This window comes from Pelodiscus sinensis, chromosome 1 (assembly GCF_049634645.1).
Source record: "Pelodiscus sinensis isolate JC-2024 chromosome 1, ASM4963464v1, whole genome shotgun sequence".
NCBI classification, from domain to species: Eukaryota; Metazoa; Chordata; order Testudines; family Trionychidae; genus Pelodiscus; species Pelodiscus sinensis.
This window is the reverse complement of record NC_134711.1, coordinates 233,531,006-233,552,188: the sequence shown is the minus strand read 5'-3', so window position 1 is coordinate 233,552,188 and position 21,183 is coordinate 233,531,006. Positions and strand designations below refer to the sequence as shown.

Genomic DNA, 21,183 nt, shown 5'->3' with positions numbered 1-21,183 from the left:
TGGCGTGACATCATGGCCCAGGACTTTAAAACCGCCCGGCCCAGAGTTGCACCGTGCGATCCAGCTCCAGGCCTGGCAAGTGGTCTGGAGCCCTGGAAGCAGCTGGGGCCAGGGCTGCAGGGACTTCTGGGGCCCGATCATAGACTCCAGCACCGCAAACTGGAGGGCAAAAGGTGGGGGAGGGGGAAGGGAGAAAGTAGGGGGAAGGGGTGGGAGAGGAAGGGGCTTGTGCTGAGGAGAGAGGGACAGGTCAGGAGAAGAAAGGGGAAGGCACCAAAGGGACAGAGTGGAGGAGAGATAAATGTCAGGGGTTCAAGTAGAGACAATAAGGAAAAGGGCAGGAGGGGAGGTGTCAGTGGGAGGGGGGACAGGGTGATGCTGGGAGAGGAGAGGGTAAGGGCATTGGGAGATAGAGAGGTGAGGGGAAGGTGCTGAGAGAAGGCTTGAAAGAAGGGGTGGGCATGAGGAAGGTAGGAATGGAGCAAGTCATGTGTGAGGGCACAGGGGCATGAGGGGAACAGGGGCAGAAAGTGGTGAGGTGGGCATCAGGGAAAAGAGGGCAAAGGGAGCAGAGGCAGTGAGGGAAGGGGGGCACCAAAAGGGTTCAGGGGTAAGGGAAGGTGGAGGTGCCAGGGGATTCTGGGAGTGAAGCAGAAGGGCAGACACCTGCAGGAGAGGGACCAGCACCAGAGGAGAGAGGTAGGGCAGGTGTGTAGAGGGAGGTGTTAGGAGAGGGGATGAGGAGGGGTAGCTCACGTGATCAGAGTGGGGCTACTAGAGGAGAAGGCACAGGGGGGAGAGAAGGGCTGGTGGAGGGGGGCAGGTCACAGGAGGGTTGAGGGCAGTGAGAAGGGCAGGAGTCAGGACAGCAGAGGAGGGTGAGGGGTAGAGGGCAGCAGGCACCGGGGGAGCTGATGGAACAAGGGGAGTAGACATGGCAGCAGAGGGAAAAGGTAGAGGTTTATAAGATATTTATTAATAACTTGGATGCCACAGTGGCACATCCAAACAAGCCACATAAACTCAGTACTGGTGCACAACATAAAATTCATTCTGCTCATGGGAGGAAACTCTTAAAGGGAACACTTCCCCCAGCCTCTCTGCCCCCTCCGTCCCCGAGTTAATGTCACACACATTGGGTTAATGCAATTGCAGGATAGTTGCATGAGGGGGGTTTGGTGGGGGCCAAACTAATCCCTATTGGTAGGAGGATGGTGGGAAAAGTCCTTAGAGAGGGGTCACATGACACCTTTTACTTCTGCTCATGTGTCCATCTTGCCCTGAGAGTGTTACCTCCAGAGGCATAGCTAGTGGGAGTCAAGGGGTGTGGCTAATGGGTCTCAAAGAGTAAATTAAAAAAAATTCTTTGATGTGAAAAAGTGGGCCATTCTCAACCCATTCCCGGGCCTATTTTGATTGCCAGTCCACCCCTGGACTGGGAGAGTGTGGGTAGGGGGAGGCACAAACTATGTGTGTGTGGCAGGGTGTGCCTACACTGCACAGTAGCTCAAAACAAGATATGCAATTTGAGCTACGCAAACTGTGTATCTTTTTTTGGTCTTATTTCAAAATAGCTTATTTCCTACTTTGGCGCTGTCTGCACAGCACCAAATTTTGAAATAACCCGCTATTCCACAAATTCCCTTACTCCTCATGGAATGAGGTTTACAGGGCTATTGGAATAGTGAGCCTGTTTTATTTCAAAATAACGGGCTTGCCGTGATGATGTGGAATAGCTATTTCGGGATGCTCTGGTGTCCTGAAATAGCACTGCAGTATAGACATAGCCACAGTGACACAAAGTGTGTGTGTGCTGGCTGCTACTGGGTATGTTTCTGAGAGAAGCAATGTGCTGTCTCTTTAAGACACGGAAAGCTGTCCTGTTCTGTTGTGTCCCCTTTCCCCCCCTCTGCAGAAATGGAGTGTAATGTTACATTTGTAGTTATAGGGCTTTCATATATTTTTCCATTCTGTGAATTTAGGGAAGATAATATGTATTCTGTGGCTCAACATCTAATATACATAAAGTGGGGGGAGGGAGGAATTTCTTTACAAGTGAGTGGATGTAAAGTCAGCACTACATTTTATACAATTTGTTACAGATTCACTTCTTTAATCACTTTTTCTTTGTACTTTTATTCCTGTGTAGGCCCTAACTGAGATCAAGGCACATTGTGCTAAGCCTGATATGTTAATATAGTAAAGCCATGTCTACACTGCAGGTTTTTATTTGGAAAAAGATACACAAATTGCGAAGCGCAATTTGCGTATCTTTTGCCACTTTTTTTCGGAAGAGGCTTTTCTGACATTTGGCCCATTTACATGGGGCCAAATGTGGGAAAAACCTCCTCTTTCGGTACATCCCTTCTTCCTCAGAAAATGAGGAATACAGGGATGCTAAAAGAACGCTTATGATTTTTCGGGAACTGTTCTGAAAAAGCGGAAGTGTTCTTTGGACATGGCAGAGCTTTTCCGGGATATCTCCAGTATCTGAGAAAAGCTCCACAGTGTAGACATAGGCTAAGAGAAAGAAAGAGAGAGAGAGAGCAGGAGCACTGAAATCTTACAAGCAGTACACTGCCTCTTACGACAAGCACTCCTTAATCAAGGAGCTTTACACTCCACATAGACAGGACAAAAAGGGTAGAAAAAAAGAAATAATATCTCTAATTTACAGATAGAGAACAGAGGCACGACAAAATGTAAGCTATTTGTCAAGCACACAGAAAGCTAGGAATTGAACCTACATCTCCTGGGGTTCAGTTTCATGCCTTATGCATCCTGCCCTGTTCTAGCTGTCCAATTCTTTTTCTATTTTTAGTTACCTGTTTTCCAATAGGGGTTCCTGACAGAGTGGGGGATTAAGGACGAAGAAAATGGAATCAGAAGAAACAAACCTACTTGTACACCTCCCTCCCTTACCAACATTTGAAGAGCTTTTGGATAATTACACAGAAAAACATGGCCCATGTTCCCTCAGAGCATAAGCATGGCCTCTGCTTATCATTGTTTGGCTAGAGTTCTTTCTGAGATGCTATATAAATACATATCCCATGTCTGTGCATTTAAATTATCCGCTGGTGCTCATTACAGAGATGTGCATTTGAAAGGCAGGCTCTTCCTCCTGTTGTTGGGCCGATGTCACAATGCCCAGTAAAGTGAAATAACTGTGTGTGTCACTTCAGGTACATTGGCACATTGCCATGGTAACCAATTTATGTAGCACTACAAACAAGAGGCCTTTGGGGGAATCTCTGTTGAACCAAGCAGCACACGTTAGTGCTTTCATAGGCCACAGGTGACACACACAACCCAGGAGAGAAAGAAGTAATTTTGACTTGAATATGGGGAAAATGCAGGACATTTGTGAAGCTTGAAAACTGGCCCAAAGCTGGGAAATGTTAAAAGGGTCACATCATTGGGGAGCATCTGGATTTGCAAACATATAAGATGACAAGAGGCCAGTCTCTGTTCTAGGCTTCACTGGCAAAAGCACAGAGTAAATTAATTGACTCCTGCCCCCTCTCTAGCACTGACAATATAAACAATGTTGATATGATGCGAGGCTTGCTATTGTGCTAGACCCTTTCACTGCTGCTGTGTGCATGGTGCACAGAGTAATGAGGACCCTGCCAGGTTGGCAGGACAGGTTCAGTGACACCAAGGAGCTCCAAGATAAAGAAGGGAAAACAATTAAAACGTTTGAAATGTAGAATGTTAAGTAAGGCTTTCCTATTAACAATATTTCTTGTTCTCTTTTCTCTAACTGGAGGGAGTTATTACAAAGACCTTCTTTGTCTGACAGTCTTTTAGATGGTATGGAAGATGGTAATTGTGACAGATATGGCAATATCCAGCAATATCCATTGCAGATCTTCTTGAATTAAATGTAAGTATATTTGAGCTTCACTGTATTTAATGAATGTTTTATGTATTATTGTGGGCCAGGAGTGTATGAAATCGCTTGGGAGGGGTGACGTGGCAGATGTAAGATCTCACAGTGCAAAGGACGATTCTGAACTCTGTGCCAGACAAGAGCAGACTTTTGGAACAAAATATGTTCAGCAGTTTTCCTAGGGAATACCTAGAGAAAAGGGAATGCAAATTCCTCAACTCGTTATGCAAAACCCAACCTTTTTAAGCTACCCTTTGGAGAGGGTCTTTGCCTGCTGATTACCTGTTACAAAAGGCCAAGATCAAAAGCCCAAACCCAAGAAAGAAATGGATGCTCTGTCTATCCATTGTTCTGGATATGAATCAGAGGATTTATGGAAGATAGGCCAATCTATGATTATTAGTCAAGATAAGCAGAGATGGTGTCCCTAGCCTCTGTTTACCAGAGGCTGGGAATGGGCAACAGAGGATGGATCACTTGATGATTGCCTGTTATGTTCATTCTCTCTCAATCTTCTAACACTGGCAACTGTCAGAGGAACGGACACAGGGCTAGATGGAGTATTGGTCTGACCTATTATGGCCTTCTTATGTTCTAGACAGTTGTGAACTTTTAACCATTTTTCTTCTTACTTTATAAACTCCTCAAGGCAGGAAACACTTCTCCACATGCGTTTGAACAGCACCTAGCACCTCTGGCATATAAATATTAAAAATTAGCAAGGGGTCTGCAGAGAGAGAGGAAATAATGCAGTGAATAGATATGTTTTTGTGAACAATGAAAAATTAACACTGATAGCATCTGAATATACTATGTGCAACTGTCTGAGTGTATTGGAAATCAGATGCCTTCCCTGTTCTTATTATTTTCACCAACCTCTTCCACTGACCTCCCTTGCCCTGCAAAGCTAAACATGATGCCCTTTTATTGGAAATAAGCCCTGCCCTTGTCAGTTTTGTGGAAGATCACTGTAATGTGTGCTCTAGGGGAAGAGAAGAGGAAAATCAGTGCCTGATGTGCTAGCAGATAGTGAAACTTGAGGGTCATGGGAAGCAGCGAATCTGTCAGATCTGATTATTTCAGAGCAGAGCATAGAGGTCTGCTCTGAAAGTTATTCTGTGTTACCATGTGGCAATACTAACTCTTGGTAGCAGCACGGAGTAAAAAGGGGCATATTAAAGACTACCCAATGGCATTTATTTTCCCCACATAGTTCACCTCAACATGTTGTAGATGAAGGTGCCACATTCATTCCATGCCAATGAAAACTATCATGTTTGAGAGTTAACAAAAGCAAAAACAATTAACTAATTCCTGTCATTTCTATTTTATTGATCTACTCTTTTTCATAATTAACATTCATGAGGTTACTTTGTTCAGTTTCCCAGTCATGTGAAAATAACTAACTTTAAGTTGAGAGTCAAGGTGGGTGAGGTAATACCTTTTTCTGGGCCAACTTCTGTTGGTGAGACACAGAGGATGTGTCTAAACTGGCCAGTTTTTCCGGAAAATCAGTCGCTTTTCCGGAAAAACTTGCCAACTGTCTACACTGTCCGCTTGAATTTCCTACTGTAAGAAATCAGTGCTTTTTGCGGAAATACTATGCTGCTCCCGTTTGGGCAAAAGTCCCTTTTGCGCAAAAGGGTCAGTGTAGACAGCTGAGATTTGTTTTGTGCAAAAAAGCCCCGATCGCGAAAATGGCGATCGGGGCTTTTTTGCGCAAAAGTGCGTCTAGATTGGCCACGGACGCTTTTCCGCCAAAAGTGCTTTGGCGGAAAAGCGTCCATGCCAATCTAGATGCTCTTTTCCGAAAATGCTTTTAACGGAAAACTTTTCCGTTAAAAGCATTTCCGGAAAATCATGCCAGTCTAGATGTAGCCAGGGTGTGTCTACACAGCACCATAAACTCAAAATAAAATATGCAATTTGTGCTATGCAAATTGCGTATCTTATTTCAAGTCTATTTTGAAATAGCTTATTTTGAAATGTGGCGCATCTACACAGCACCAAATTTCAAAATAATGTGATATTTCAAGTCATTCCTTATCCCTCATACAACAAGGTTTACTGGGCTGGCAAATTAGTGCACCCGTTATTTTGAAAAATATTTCAAAATAACGAGCGGATTGTGTAGACACAGAATAGCTATTTTGGGATGCCTTTGGTATCCCGAAATAGCTGTGCAATGTAGATGTACCCAGACAAGTTTTTGAGCTTACACAGAGCTCTTGTTCAGGGCTGGGAAACTAAAGGTTTGTCTACACTACACAGCTTTTAGCAACACGGCTGCATTGCTACAGCCAGGTCACCAAAAGTCAAGCAGCGTAGCTGCTATTTGTTGACTCTTTTGCTAATAAAATAGTTCCACACCCAATGAATGGGGTTGGCGTTGCTGGCCATAGAACACTCCTGTCGACAAAACACTGTTCTCACTGGCTTTTGTTGCAACAAAACATTTGTCTTTCGGGAAGAGGAACACCTTGAAAGACAAAAGTTTTGTCATTTAATCATCATAGCCTAACTCAGTGACACTGCTAAATACAAGATGGAACAAACAGCGTAGCATAAGCTGCTAACACATGTTTCAAGGGATGATTTCAAAGTGAGGTGGCCCTAGAATGGTCCACCTGAAATATGTTTTAACTGCTTGTACAACACAATCTGTTCCACCTTGTATTTAGCAGAGAGGCTCTGAGTTAGAGCAGGTCTACGCTTAAAATGCTGCATTGCTCCAGCTACATTGGTGCAACTATGTTGCTGTCGCACTTTAATGAAGATGTTGTATGGGAACAGGAGAGAGCTCTCCCATTGTCATAATTAATCCACCTCCCCAAGAGCTGTGGTAGCTGTGTCCATGGCAAAAATTACCCCACCAACATAATACTGTCTACACTAGTGCTTGAGTCGACTTCACTATATTGTTTAGGGCTATGGATATTTCAGACTGCTTGGAGCAGGGGTGGGGAACCTCACGCTGGATGTGGCCCCTGACCTGCCTGGATCTGGCCCCCAAGGTTCAGAGCCTCTCCCCCCAGCATTGGGGAGCCTGTGCTGCCCCGCCAGCCCTGAGCTACCCCACTGAGGGGCTGGAGCATACAAAATCTACTGGTCTGGGTGCCCCAGGCGCTGGTGTGGGAGGGGAATATGGGGTGTGTCTTTCTCTTTCTCAGCTGGGGGCCACATCAGTGAGTGAGAGTGAGGGTGGTTTTTTGTTTTGTTTTTTTGTTGCTTCTCACCTGTGTGCATCCCCCGACTGATTTTTCTGTAGGTCAGCAGCCTCCCCAACCCAAAAAAGGTTCCCCACCCCTGCCTTAGAATCTTAGTTACAAGTAATCTTGTAGCATATTCTTCCCTCTAGTTTCTGAGACCTGAACAAGAGCTCTGTGTAAACTTGAAAGCATTTCCCTCTCTCACCAAAAGAAGCTGGTCCAACAAAAGCTTGTCCACTGATCCACTTCATCTCTCTGATATTCTGGGACGAGCTCAGCTACAACAACACTGCAGAAGTTGATTATTTGCCTCGGTGATGGGTTCAATAACAAAGATCCCCTTGAAACTGTCGCTTGATGTGCCTATCACACCAGTGAGCCCACCTACCTGCCCTCTGGGGCACCCCACCACTGGGTCCTGCTGCACCAGAACCTCTGGTCTCCCCCAGTGATGGCACAGATTAGTGGACACAGCCCACAGCAGAGCAACACAAACACTGAAATAATCTGAGCTCTGGGAAGGCTCATTCACAGGGACTTGACACACCACCCAGGTACACAGCCCCAGTGGGACCAAAACCTCGGATAAATTCATCTCACTGTGCATAAAGTTTATACAGAGTGAGCTCATAATTGGTTCTCCCCCTTTATCACTGACAGAAAAATGCACAACTATTATCCCCCTGAGATAATAATTATTTACACTGGGTTTATTAATAAACAAAAGTGATTTTATTAGATATAAAAAGTAGGATTTAAGTGACTGCACATGATAGTAGACAGATCAAAGTAAGTTACTAAGCAAAACAAAACACACCAACTAAGCTTAATACTTTAAGAAATGTTTTATATGCAATTTCTTACTCTAACAGTAGTTCTGATCACCTTTTCTCACAAGTCAGGTAGCCTCCTAGTTTGGGTCTAATCCTTCCTCCTCTTCAGTCTTAGATGTTTCTAGCAAATCCGGCCTGCTGATGAGGAGGAGGGGGCAAAGGGGCAATTGCTCAGGGGCTGGGTGATTCAAAGGGCCCTAGGCCCCAGCCACTGCTCCAGCAGAAGCAATGGTAGCCAAAACCCCAGGCTATTTAATTCATTGCCGAAGTGCCATGTGGCACACTCCAGACTAGGGATGTAAGAGAATAGTTGACTAGTCGACTGGTAGTTGAATCGACTACTCACATTCCCCCTCCCCCCCACTTGCTGCCTCTCTATCAGAGACAGCAAGGGGGTGGGGAGGAGCAGGAGCCAGTGCTGGAGGGAGACAACTTAAAAGCCGTTTCCCCTAGCACCATCTCCATGGTGCCACCCATTCTCTCCCCTCTCTCTGCCTCTATCAGAGGCAGTGGGAGAGGGCAGGGGTTGCTGCTGTGAAGTAGCTCCTGTCTTCAGGAGGTCCCACCTCCCTACTGCATTTTAAATTGCAGAGCCAGAGCAGGGCTTGGTCCTGCATCCTGCCCCTTCCATTTGAGACTTTTTCAGATGCTCAGTGAAGCTGTCAGGTACCCTACCAGCAGTTATCTTAGGTAGTAACCAGGGGTATGTCTACACTACCACCCTAGTTCGAACTAGGGTGGTTAATGTAGGCAACCGAAGTTGCAAATGAAGCCCGGGATTTGAATTTCCCGGGCTTCATTTGCATCTTACCGGGCGCCGCCATTTTTAAATCCCCGCTAGTTCAGACTCCGTGCTTGCGGCTACGCGTGGCACGGAGTAGGTAGTTCGAATTAGGCTTCGTATTCCAAACTACCGGTACACCTCGTTCCATGAGGAGTAACGGTAGTTCGGAATAGGAATCCTAATCCAAACTACCTACTCCGTGCCGCGTGTAGCCGTGGGCACGGAGTCCGAACTAGCGGGGATTTAAAAATGGCGGCGCCGGCAAGAAGCAAATGAAGCCCGGGAAATTCAAATCCCGGGCTTCATTTGCAACTTCGGTTGCCTACATTAACCAACTAGGGTGGTAGTGTAGACATACCCCAGGGGTCTTATGGCAGCAGCCCCTATTGTTTGGTTTTGTGCCTTAATATAGATTTTGCCCAAGGTGGGAATCCTTTGCATTTAGTGAGAACTTTTCTCACTTGGAGTGGAAAAGTACATCAGTCAAAATTGTTTCCAGCATCATGTGACCTTGGCCTTGGTAATACCAGCCATAGAACAGGTTTACAGGAAAAGCAGGACAATTCACAGATCATTGTCCCAAATTCTGAGACATTAAGCTTGAGTACAAAGCTACATAACACTGATCCCAATTCATTGCTGATTTAACTCCACTAAAGATGAATGTGACCCACTCTGCACAAGATCATTCCCTATGGGACAAGATTGGACTAATCACAAATGGAAACTGAGCAGAGACCGTGGAAGAACAATACTAGTCACATTTTGCAATTGTTTTCTGCTTTTGGGGACAGAGGAAAGAAGTAGAGGGGGAAAATACAATCAGACCTAATTACTTGAGCAATGCTGACACTCTGGGGACATGATATCATATCTTTCACTGTAGTCAACGGTGCTATGTGGTCTTTTACCTTTAAAAAAATCATCCATTTCCAGAAAGCCAATGCATAACAAATACTTCATCTCAGTATATTTCCCCTCCTTCCCTGATGTGGGGCTTTTAAATATGTTAGTAAGCTTTAAAACAAGCTGGATTTTAGGCATGCATAGAATCTTGGCCTGAGCAGTTTAGGTAGCTTAAGAAAGTGCAATTCCCGGCAAGACAAACCAGGCAGTGTTACCTGGGCTGTGTTCTGGGGGAACAGTCTGAATATTGCTTCTTTTTTCTTCTGTGTTCTGATCCAGTTTGACTGATGTGTAAATTAATTTTCTAGGGCTTTTCCTTTTGAAGAACTGTTGCCCATTGCCAGGGATTTGGGAAAGAGAGAAGTGAAAGAAAGGACTGGAGAATTTACAGGCATATCACGTGCATTGGTTTGCACCTGCAGAACAGCAGGATGGGAGGCTTACAAAATGTTCCTGGGTTTTGTGCCTAAGAATACTCTTTACTAATAGAATGATTGTGAGGAAAAATATTGTCAATAGTTTACTCATCCACCAAAAATATGCATTTTCCCTGGGTGAGTAGAATTTTGCAGGGCTCATTATATTATCTATACAGGAAATAGAGGTCTTCCTCTTAAGTAATTTTTCGTGTTACTAATTTTTGTCTTGGTCCAGATGGGGAGCACTTGTCAGTTCCCCTCCCCAACGTATTAATCTGGTTCTGTTATATGCATGTTTAGTAATGAATAGTACTTTGACTGGTTGAGCCTTTCCCCCACACTTAAAACCATGAATATCATTATTCGGTTTTCACCCTGCTTTTTTTTCCACCCTTGTTGCTTATGCAAACACACTTAATTTTTTAAAAGAAATTGCAATAGTCAGTTTGTACACTAGATGGCAGATCTGTGTCTCCTTTCCTTTCCATTAATCCTTTAATTGGTTTGATACATTGATGAAGTCTATGTCAAATGATGTGTATGTGGCCTTTGGCACAGGTGGGAAAAAGTATGGCAGTAAACAATAGCCACCAATTTAACACCAAATAATAAATGAAGGCATGACATTGGATTTGCTAGTTCACCAGAATCCATCACCTTGCCTGTTGAGTTCATGGAAGTTATTCTCTACCTATTTACATAACATCCTTCTTCTTAGCCAAGACTTAGTTAATTGTTTGCAAATAACTACTGCTGCTGTGATTGTATTCACTAGGTCTTAATTTTTTAGATGTTTGTTTAAAAAGTTTAGAGACAATGCTATCTCCCACAAGGCTTCTTACCTGTTACTGTGTTCAGGGATAATTAAGCCATTGTGATCTTTTGATATGAACATCCTTTTCAGGAGCTGCAGGAAGGGGGAGCAGGGCAATAGAAGAATGAATTAGAAACTGAAGGGAGGAAAACAGTTTAATCCCATTCTTTCAAAAGCTTTCTGTTTTAAGGCCTTGTCTATAACTGTGTCCACAGTGTTTTGTCTTCGAAATCTAAAGATTAGAGGAGGTTCATATCCTGTTTGTCCAGCCTCTCTCAGACACATTCCACCCCCATCCCAATGCAGTACAGGGAGGACAGATAACTGGTACCAGATTTAACCTGTCTCTCCTAATAGGTACCATGGGAATGTTTCATTTCAAAACATAGAAAATCACATAGAATATAATCTAGTTTTGAATTGGAGCCTGCTAACAAGAATCTTAGCTTTGGTCACCTCTCCCTTCCAAAGCCTACTCAGAAACACAAGAAAGAGAGGTGTCTCAACCCATGAATCTCAGATCTGGGACCAGAACTTAATTCAAGCTTTTCCCGTAGTACAAGGCTGTTCAGACCCCACACAAAGGAAGGCCTAAGCCACAATGTTTAGTTCTGGATCTGAAAAGACCTATAATTTTGGGGAAGGAATCAACTCCATAGTTCTGATTCAGGCTCATTTCTCAGGAAAGAAGTTGTTGCTTCTGGACAGGCAAAGATCTGAGGCAATTTTTTATTCACAGTTTGTTTTTGTTACAGAATTTTGAGACATCTGATCACTCAGCCATCATCTGGTTTAAACCAAACCCCATACATTTTGTAAAATGTTGCAAGTCCACATACAGGCACTGTTTCCCGAAGAAGCAGAGGGGACTGGCCACTGGTGGGTAATCAGCACCCAATTTTTTTCAAGGGTGCTCAGCATTTATGAGTCCACAGGCAATGACAGAGGTAAGTTAAGTTCACTCCATTCATTTGGGAGTTTTGATTTAGCCATGTGGGCTTAGATAAACACAAAAATCAGAGCCTACAAAACCATGTGGATGCAAACTCTTGAGGTTTGCACATCACTATCCAAAAAAGAAAGGAAAGTTGTATTAAATGCTCAAACTCCCAAACAGCTCAGAGTGCTTAATATCTCTAAATCAAAGAGCAGAAAAATGAAGTGACAAAGTAGTAATTTAAATATTTTTCTTGTAATACCATCTGTCACAATGTCTGGAGTGGCTCACGACTGTGAGTGCCAATCTTAGGGCAGCTTCTTAAGAAGCAGGTGAGAAACCCCAAACTGGTGACATGATTTATAACTAGATTTTACCACCCTAGTAACAAATGTGACCTCCTGAAGGACTATAACATTTTACCATGGAGTCACAGTCAGTCGCTTCAGGCATTCCATCTATCTTGCCACTCAGGCTAGCTGGATTTAGTGATAAATAGTAATTTATTCCAAAGATCACAAAATATTCAGGTTGCTTCCAGACCCTAGAGACAAGTAAACTTACTCCAAGTCAATTTGTACCTCAGATCTCTCACCAAAGACAACATTGGCAGCCAATCCTGTAATGAACTAACTAAAGATTTTGTTAATTAGAAAAAAAAATGAAAGAGTTTTTACAAGCAAACATAGACCCACAAATGAGTTACAGTCTATGGCTACGTCTAGACTACATCCCTCTTTCTAAAGAGGGATGTAAATTAGACATCAAAATTGCAAATGAAGCCAGGATTTGAATTTCCCATGCTTTATTTGCATAATCACATCATGGCATTTTTTTGAAAAACGTTATTTCGAAAGTAAAACCACAGTCTAGATGCAGTTCTTTCGAAAAGAAAAGCCTTTTTGAAAGATCCTGTATTCCTCAAAAAATTAGGTTTAATAGGATCTTTCGAAAAAGGCTTTTCTTTTTGAAAGAACCACATCTAGACTGCAGTTTGACTTTCGAAATAACGTTTTTCAAAAAAACACCGTAGGACGCAATTATGCAAATGAAGCGTGGGAAATTCAAATCCCGGCTTCATTTGCAATTTTTTATATGTCTAGTTTACATCCCTCTTCAGAAAGAGGGATGTAGTTTAGACGTATGCTATGGTTTTAAAAGGTGATAGAGTTGTAGTACTCACAGAATGTCTTTTAGGTTGCCTCTGGTGATTTCTGCTTCTATTTCAGAGCTCCAGCCTTGTGAGAATATAAACAGCAAAAGAAAAATGAAAAATGTTCACGTCATCTTTTTTATTTATTTCTTCCAGAATTCAAACTGATGGGACAAGCCCTTTTACACGTAGCCTCTTTGTGGTTGTAGAGGGGCAATTAACAAAGTTCATTACCCATCTTAACTAGAGTAATATGCAGGTGAAAGAAACTAGCACTGAATATATCAGTGCTCAACTAAGGCCTAAATCCTTGGCTAAAGCTGGTTCCTGGTATGCCAGCATCACAGCATTAACGTCCTAAGACACTAAAAATGAAAATTATTCTTGCAGTTCAACAGGAAACAGTTGAAACTAGATGTGGAGAGACACCAAAGTTTAACAGTAAGTGGTGACTCCTATTTTTGAAAAGGGAAATTCTTGAAAGAGAAAAGTAGCCACTGTCATTGGGGATGCTGTTCCACTTTGCTTTCACTCCCTGCAGGTTCTATTATGTCACATACATCTGATTTAGAACTGTTGCTAATATTTAGGAGAACTGCCAAGCAGAAGAGCACCTGCTGGAGAACATCATGGCATCAGTAGTGAATGCCAGATCTTACAAAAAAATCTGAGGTATTTAATCTGAGTCTCTTATGGGGAATATAATTAGTGCTTTTAAGTAAGCAATGCTGGAAGAATGTTTGGAAATGTCCAAAATGCTGCATTACTGATTATTAAGTGTCTTTATACATTTCTGGTGGAATGGGAGGCTAACTATCTGAGAATGATTACAGAAGTGAGGAACCTAAGGTCCAGGGGTTGGATGTGGCTCCTGGCTTGCCAGGATTTGGCCCCCTGGCACTTATGTATGAGGGGAATGTAAGGAGTGTCTTTCTCCTTCTCGGTCAGGGGCCAAGTCACTGAGTATTTGTTTTTGTTTTGCTTCTCACTTGTGAGCGGCCCCTGACTGATTTTTCCGTGGGTCAGCAGCCCCTTATCGTAAAAAGGTTCCTCACCCCTGGCTTGGGTAGAAAGATTGGCTAGTTATTTTTTCTTGTCAATCACAATTAGAGAGGTGATAATGAGGATAAAAACTTGCTAATCAGACATTCAACAAGTGGTGCACTTTCTTACATGGAGTGTTCTCAAAATGTCAAGCACATCAAAGAAGCTGTCTCTTGCTATCTATTACACACCTGTTTGGCATAGGAATATAGTGATATTTATGGATTTGATGATTACACAGAGTAAGTTGAATTCCTTTCCCATACAAGTCACTTTTTGGGTCACCGTGTTCTCCAAAGACATTGCCTAATCAGGACACAACAAATCTATGTATTAAGGGAATTTCAGTGTCCTAAAAGAACTGGCTGAGGAGATCCCTGGCTCGATGATGTTGTTTTTTAAAACATCCTGAAGTGCTGGGGAAATTTCTGGCAATATTCAAAAAGGGCAAGTTGCATAGCTCAAGCTATTTAGCCTGATAGCAGTCCTAGTCAAATAAATGGCAAAGCTAACATGGGATTCAGTCAGTAAAGGATTAAAGGATAATGATATAGTTAATGCTGGTCAACATGGTTTAATGGAAAATAAATCTTTTCAGACATGCCTGATTTCACTTTTGATAAGATAATATGTTGAGGTGCAAGAGGTGTTAGTGTATTACATGTATGCTGCTTAGCCCTTGGTAATGTGTTTGAGGTAGTCATGCATGGCAATCTGATTAAAAATCAGCAATAACAGAGCACAGGTAAAATGGATTAAGAACTGGTAAGATGACGGATCTCAAGAAGTTAATCATGGGGGATTCCATTGGGAACATTTCTGTTCAAGGGATCTGGAATCCCTTTATCATATTGAATGGGACAGGGCAGTCCTACAGAGTAACATGAATTACTTGGTAAGTAGTAACCAGTTAAATAAATGTTTTAAAATACAACCAAATGCAGAGTTATACATCTAGGAACAAGAAATGCCTGTAGAATGGGGGACTGCATGCTGGAAAGCTGAAAGGATTTAGAGATCTTAGTAGAGATCCTGATCCTAGATAAATTCATTGAGGATTGGTTCATCAATGCTTATTAGCCAATGTGGATAGGAATGGTGTCCCTAGCCTCTGTTTGTCAGGGGCTGGAAATGGATGACAGGAGAGGGATCACGTGTTGATTCCCTGTTCTGTTCACTCCCTTTGGGGCATCTGGTATTGGCCACTGTCGCAGACAGGATACTGGGTTAGATGGCCATTCTTATGTTCTTAAAAGCAACTGAACATGGAATCTCAGTGTGATGCTTTTACTAAAAGAGCTAATGTAATCCTTGAATGTATAAATGGGGGAGTAGTTGAGCAGGAGAGGAAGGTGATTTTACTTCTGGACATTGAATTAAGTCTCCCATTATCAGCTCTGATGATAAAATATCCACATTTTTAAAGGATATTTAGAAACTTCAGAGGATGAGGAGAGGAGCTACAGCAATGATTAAAAGTCTGATCCTCCAATCATACTTCAGGATTTCAACTTGCTTCTTTTAGGGTATGTAAGTAACCTGGGTGATGAGCTAGAGCTGAACTGAGTTTTTTTTAATTCCAGAGTGTGGCTGAAGTGTTATTCCAGAACTGGACAACATGTTCTGGATGAGCCATGTTGATTTTGTGTGATGTTATAATTAGCTAACAATTTATGTCATATATAATCTTCGTATGTTAAATAGGGTTAAATTGTAGGATTATGGAAGTATAAGACTGATTAGTTGTTAGAAGGGATAATTATGTATTGGATATTTCAAGCAAAGGAAGGTTTAAACACAAGGCCTACAGACTGAGGCCCATAAGATTTTAGCTTAGCCATACTAGGCCATAGGTTTAAAAAATGTTTGACATCAATAAGTAAAAAAAATGATCATAGGCCACAAGATTATGGGAAAAGATGTACCAATGGGTGATACTGCAAAAAATGAACAGTAAGAGCAATTTTTCGCTTATGAGATACTCAGTGCACTGTGTGCTAAATGTGACCACTATGTGTATAAATGCTGATGAGGTATAGTCAGAATCACATTGTAAAAATAGGGTGTCCTGATTAGGAGAATTAAGTTCCCTATGGGAAACTCCAGAAGGAACCATCCCTCTATTGATGATCAATCCATGAAAGACCCATTAGACCTTAATGCCATCTAGCAGGATGTGAGTATAACCCTATTTATAACTTGTGCAGAGCTGTGTATAAAATTTCCGTATGCTTGGGTAATCACAGCTTTTATTATAACTTTAATAAAACTTGTGAAATAGACTAGACCTCAAACTTGTGAATGTGTCTTATCACTACCTTTGGTCTTCGTAGTGATAGAAATGTAGCCGTGTTAGTCTGGTGTAGCTGAAGCAAAATACAGGACTATGTAGCACTTTGATCTGAGGAAGTGGGTCTGGCCCACGAAAGCTCATAATCTAATAAACCATCTTGTTAGTCTTTAAAGTGCTACATATTCCTGTATTTTGCTTTGGTCTTCATGTAATTCTAGAGATCCCAAAACTACAGGAAGCAGCAAATGTGATTTTCACTCTGTTAAGCTTGAAACTCTAGTCCTCAGAGCCAAACCCATGGTTGTGTAATGCCACATTACAACATTTACTTTAAATTAAAATAAAATAAAATAAAATAAAATAAAATAAAATAAAATAAAATGCTACAGCTGAGTGGAAAGGTCTCAGGGGGAATTCCAACAGACAGACTCATCCTTCCATTGACCTAGTTGCATGTACACCAGCAGATAGATAAGCATAGTTATAATGCTTAGGAATGTGGATTTTTACATCCCGGAACACCATATTTATGTTGCCCTAAGTTTTAAGCCTAGAGAAGGCCTTACTGCTCTCAGTTTATCTCCACTCTCTTTCTTCTAGAAATGTTGCTGTGCGAGGTTCTTCTGGAATCAATAATACCACACATAAAGCTGCTACCTATGTATTTTTTTTAAAAGTTTTTAGTTTTTGTTTTGATTTTTTTACCCCATTAGCAACTGGAATGCTCTTGATTATAATTGGTCTATGATTGGGAAGGGAAATAGGAGAATATGGACAATGAACTGATAGTATCTGTGCTTTTTTGGGCCATTTTTGTACTGGAAGTGATTTCTTCTCTCTTCTACCAAATATTAAAATCTCAAATGACTAGATACATTCTTTTGGAAAAGGCAAGCCTGTTGAACATGTACATTTTTTTTAGTTGGTTAGCTTCTAATTTGCAAACGTCATCTGACACAAAGCAAAGAGTTAGAATTTGTACAGTGGATTGCATGTCAACTAAAAAGAACTTCAGCTGCAGAATCATCAGCTAGTGGCATTTGCTGTTCTGTTTCTAAATTCCAATTTTCCTGTTTGTTTAACTGAGTTTAGAGTTTACACATAGTGAAAAATTAGGAATAAGCAGTAACTGTGGGTGGCTAAACAGAGAAAATGTCTAGACTACTCTGTATATTTCTTCTCTCTTCTAGAAGGAGACAAAAAAGATAGAAATGCCTTTTGGAATTTATTACTTTTAGATAATTCAACTTTTTCTTTCTATATAATATACCAAAAACAAAACAACAAGTATAATTAGTGTGGTGCAGGTGGTGGGAAAAAAAGTATTAAATCAAGCTGCTAAATTAAATTGAAAACTGGAGTAGCTCCAATTAGATGTTGTCACAACTGTAATATGTAGAAATCATAGGTACAGATGAACAAGATGTAACAGAACCTGAACTTGCTAAAGTATTGCTAAAACTGTGTTCTCAAAATGTCTTCTGCAGATCATAAATAAATCCACAGACTTAAAAGGGACATGTCCAGATGAAAATAATATTCGTCACTTATTTTATTTGAGTCAAAATAATATTTAAAATCTCACTTACTTTCCATTTTTGATGCTGTTTCCTTAATCTTGCATTTTCTTTCAACTTTGCTGTTAGAATTACACTATAGTTTTATTTCAGTTCCTAGCCAGATTTACTGTCTACTTCCTAGGTACCAGCACAATGCTTGTGTGTTATTGTTTGCAGCACAGGAGGGGAATGCTTAAATTTAAAAAATAGTTTTTATTGCATTTTAATTGCTCCATTCCTGGCACTCAAAACTCCCATTGGTTTGAAGCCTGTAGGACTGGTCCAAACATTAAGGCTATGTCTACACTACGGGGATTTATCGGAAAAAGGTATGCAAATTGCACTCCTGATAGTTTTTTTGGAAGAGGATTTTCCAAAATTTGGCCTATCTACACTGGGCCAAATTTCACAAAAAAACCCTCTTTCGAAAGAGCCCTTCTTCCTTGTGGGAGGAGGAAGACAGGGCTTCTGAAAGAGTGCGTCTGCTCTTCCATTTAAAAATGGGACATCTAGTCACCTTACACCTGGGGTTCAGCCCTCCTCCCCATCCATAGGGGGTACTTCTAGCAGCACAGTGCCCCCCGCCATGGGAGTGACTTGGAATGCCACCAACACATCAACACCATTTCTTTGAATATGCTGGGAGACTCCAACCTAAGCGCTGACCCAGCACAGCCCCTTTAGTCTGCCAACAGAGAGGTGATCCCAGCCCTGGGAGAGGAGACTAGCAGAATGCCGTGAGCCTGACCCTCTCCATGACCTCTGGACGCAAGAAAATGAGGTCTCATTTTTGGAGCCTACTGGTGCAAAAGCACCACTGTGTAGCACTGCTTGGATGGGGGATTTTCTGTGTGGGATTAGCGAGGTTTAAAAGAAGAGTGGAGGGTACAAAACAGGTGCATAGTGGAAAGATAAAATAGACACAACAGGGCATTGCTGAGAGCACCTACAAGTTTTCCTGTAATGCTGAGCTAAGGGAAATTGCCTGAAAGAGATCGGCTGCCCATATAGCGAGTTACTGAGCCTAAGTTCTGTTGCCCCAGGACCTCTGTCCACCGGCCCTGAATATCACAGCTGTTCAAGTCATCCTTGTCCTCTTTAACAAGCCCCTAGGTCTGGAACAGAGAGACGACAAGTGGACTATGGCTTAAAGGAGCCCACAAAGGAGGGGGGTGACCAGTGGGTTTCCTGAAGGATCTGTACTGGGAAGGGCCATCCCTGGGGGGGATGCAGGGCCCAGGACAACCCTCTCCCCATTCCAGGCCCTGCCCCCTAGCACACAGCACCACTGCTCCACTCCCATGCACCCTTCCCCCAAGCTCCATCCCTGCTCCACCACTTCCCATCTCTGCTCTGCCCCCTTTCCTGCACTTTCCCAAAGCCCCCTCCCCCGAGTGACATGACCCAGGGAATTACCGGGGGGCTGACACAGGGAGGTAGCAGGGGTTGGGCCCCCACACTCACTTCGGTGGTGGGAGCTGGAGTAACCCAGCAGCCCACTGTGCTCCTCTCCACAGAGCCCATGTCAGCTAGGGGAGGGGAGGAGAGGGGAGCTGGCTGAGGCTGGGTCACTACACTTCCTGCCGCCATAGTGATGCAGAGTGACCCAGCTGGGAGATGGGGGTGGAGTGGGGCAGGAACCTGTGTGCATCTCTAGCCATTCAGGTTTTCCAGACATCACCTCTTGTTTGGTCCTCAAATCTCCCTCCAGGCAGATTTGGGAAATATTAAAAAATGTCTGTGGTATTTCCTGGCCTCCCACGCTGGGTGGCTGGAGAGCAGAGGCCACTCTCTGAGCACCCAGTTCAGAAGCAGCACCACTGCCAGCAGCAGCACGAAAGGACGGGGGCGGGGGCATGTTATGGTATTGCCACTCTTCCATCTGCACTGCTGCTGGGGTCAGGATTTGAGGTGTAAATGACCTAAATGTCACTTTATTAAATCAACATTCAAAAATGCATGAAGCAATTTGTATAATAAATAGTTACACCTGCCACTACAAAGCACCTTAGAAGCGATCATTTGCTATGCAAGGGAGTCTGCTGTCCCCTGAACAGCCAGCTAATTGTGTTTGTTTGGGCCAATCCCACAGAGGTGCCTTTTTCTAGGTTTGGTTGTGACATTTTTCTTGTTATTCATCATTTAGTTAAAACAAATCCTGTTCAAAGTCCAAACAAATACATTCGTTTGTTCAGTGATAGAAGTGTAGCCGTGTTAGTCTGGGGTAGCTGAAGCAAAATGCAGGACAATGTAGCACTTTAAAGACTAACAAGATGGTTTATTAGATGATGAGCTTTCGTGGGCCAGACCCACTTCCTCAGATCAAATAGTGGAAGAAAATAGTCACAACCATATATACCAAAGGATACAATTAAAAAAAATGAACACATATGAAAAGGACAAATCACATGTGTCTGGCCCACGAAAGCTCATCATCTAATAAACCATCTTGTTAGTCTTTAAAGTGCTACATTGTCCTGCATTAGTTTGTTCAGTCATTCACATTGCAATCAGCTCCCCCCCCAAAAGCCCTAATTCACATGAGCAGAAAAATTCACAAAAAGTCCCCCCTCCCCTCTCCAAAAACACAGTCCAGATTATTTGTTGGAACAAAGAGACTATTTATTGCTTTGTTTTGTTTAGACTTACTTCAGAGAAACTCTATTTCTACCTTATTTGTGAGCAACCCAGAGGAAACACAAGGGGATATAGGACTGGACGAGACTTTAAGTCATTGAGCTCAGTCTCCCGCTTTGCAGGCAATCATGTCAGATAATACTGTCCATAAACCCTGGCACATACCCCACTGAGACTTACATTTCTTCTCACTACCAGAATCTTTTTTACAACTACATATTAAGGCATCCACATTTAAAGATGTGCCAAAGCAAAAACCCCACCAAGATGCCCACCATTCTTTAAAATTATCCTCAGCTCATGAGTTGTCTAAGTAAGTATCCAAGAGTAATGATGGCAACATGAAACAAAATTCTGTTGTGATGGCTCATGTCAGAATTTAGGGAGTTAGGGAAACTGTTCAAAACCAGTAAGTAGTTTAGGAATGAATTAGGGAAGCCATTCAAAGAGCTTATTTGTATTAGATCAGCTATGCAGATGTTTTCAGCTGTTGAAAGAATCAGAAACAAGCTTAAAAAAGAAGAGAAGGCAGCACCGAAAAAAACATTTTGACTGCAAATTGAATTGTTGCTTGGGAAATAAAACTTACATGAGGCACTCGGCTTCAAAACAACTTTTTTAATGAAAGACTGGATAGTACAGGAGATGTGTGTTGTCATGATCATGAGGGTTAGCCAGCAGCCTGGGGACTAAGGGGTTA

General features: G+C 42.5%; 1 protein-coding gene and 1 long non-coding RNA gene across 3 annotated transcripts in view; one reads left to right on the top strand and one right to left on the bottom strand.

Moving 5' to 3' along the window:
• FHL2 (four and a half LIM domains 2) overlaps nucleotides 1-21,183 on the top strand; it is a 222,061-nt gene that overhangs the window by 84,408 nt on the left and 116,470 nt on the right. The window contains exon 2 of one of the 2 annotated variants that reach the window (XM_075917713.1): nucleotides 3,806-3,889. The gene's annotated coding sequence lies outside the window, so the exon portion shown is untranslated. Of the gene's footprint in view, nucleotides 1-3,744; nucleotides 3,890-21,183 lie in introns of those variants that run through there. The other variant, XM_075917692.1, reaches the window with a different exon arrangement.
• Nucleotides 1-21,183, bottom strand: part of LOC142825723 (uncharacterized) — a 69,489-nt gene that overhangs the window by 42,562 nt on the left and 5,744 nt on the right. Inside the window, exons 2-3 of the long non-coding RNA XR_012900083.1 lie at nucleotides 12,981-13,035; nucleotides 10,889-10,953 (exon numbers count right to left, since the gene is read on the bottom strand). This is a non-coding gene — a long non-coding RNA (uncharacterized LOC142825723). The remainder of the gene's footprint in view (nucleotides 1-10,888; nucleotides 10,954-12,980; nucleotides 13,036-21,183) is intronic.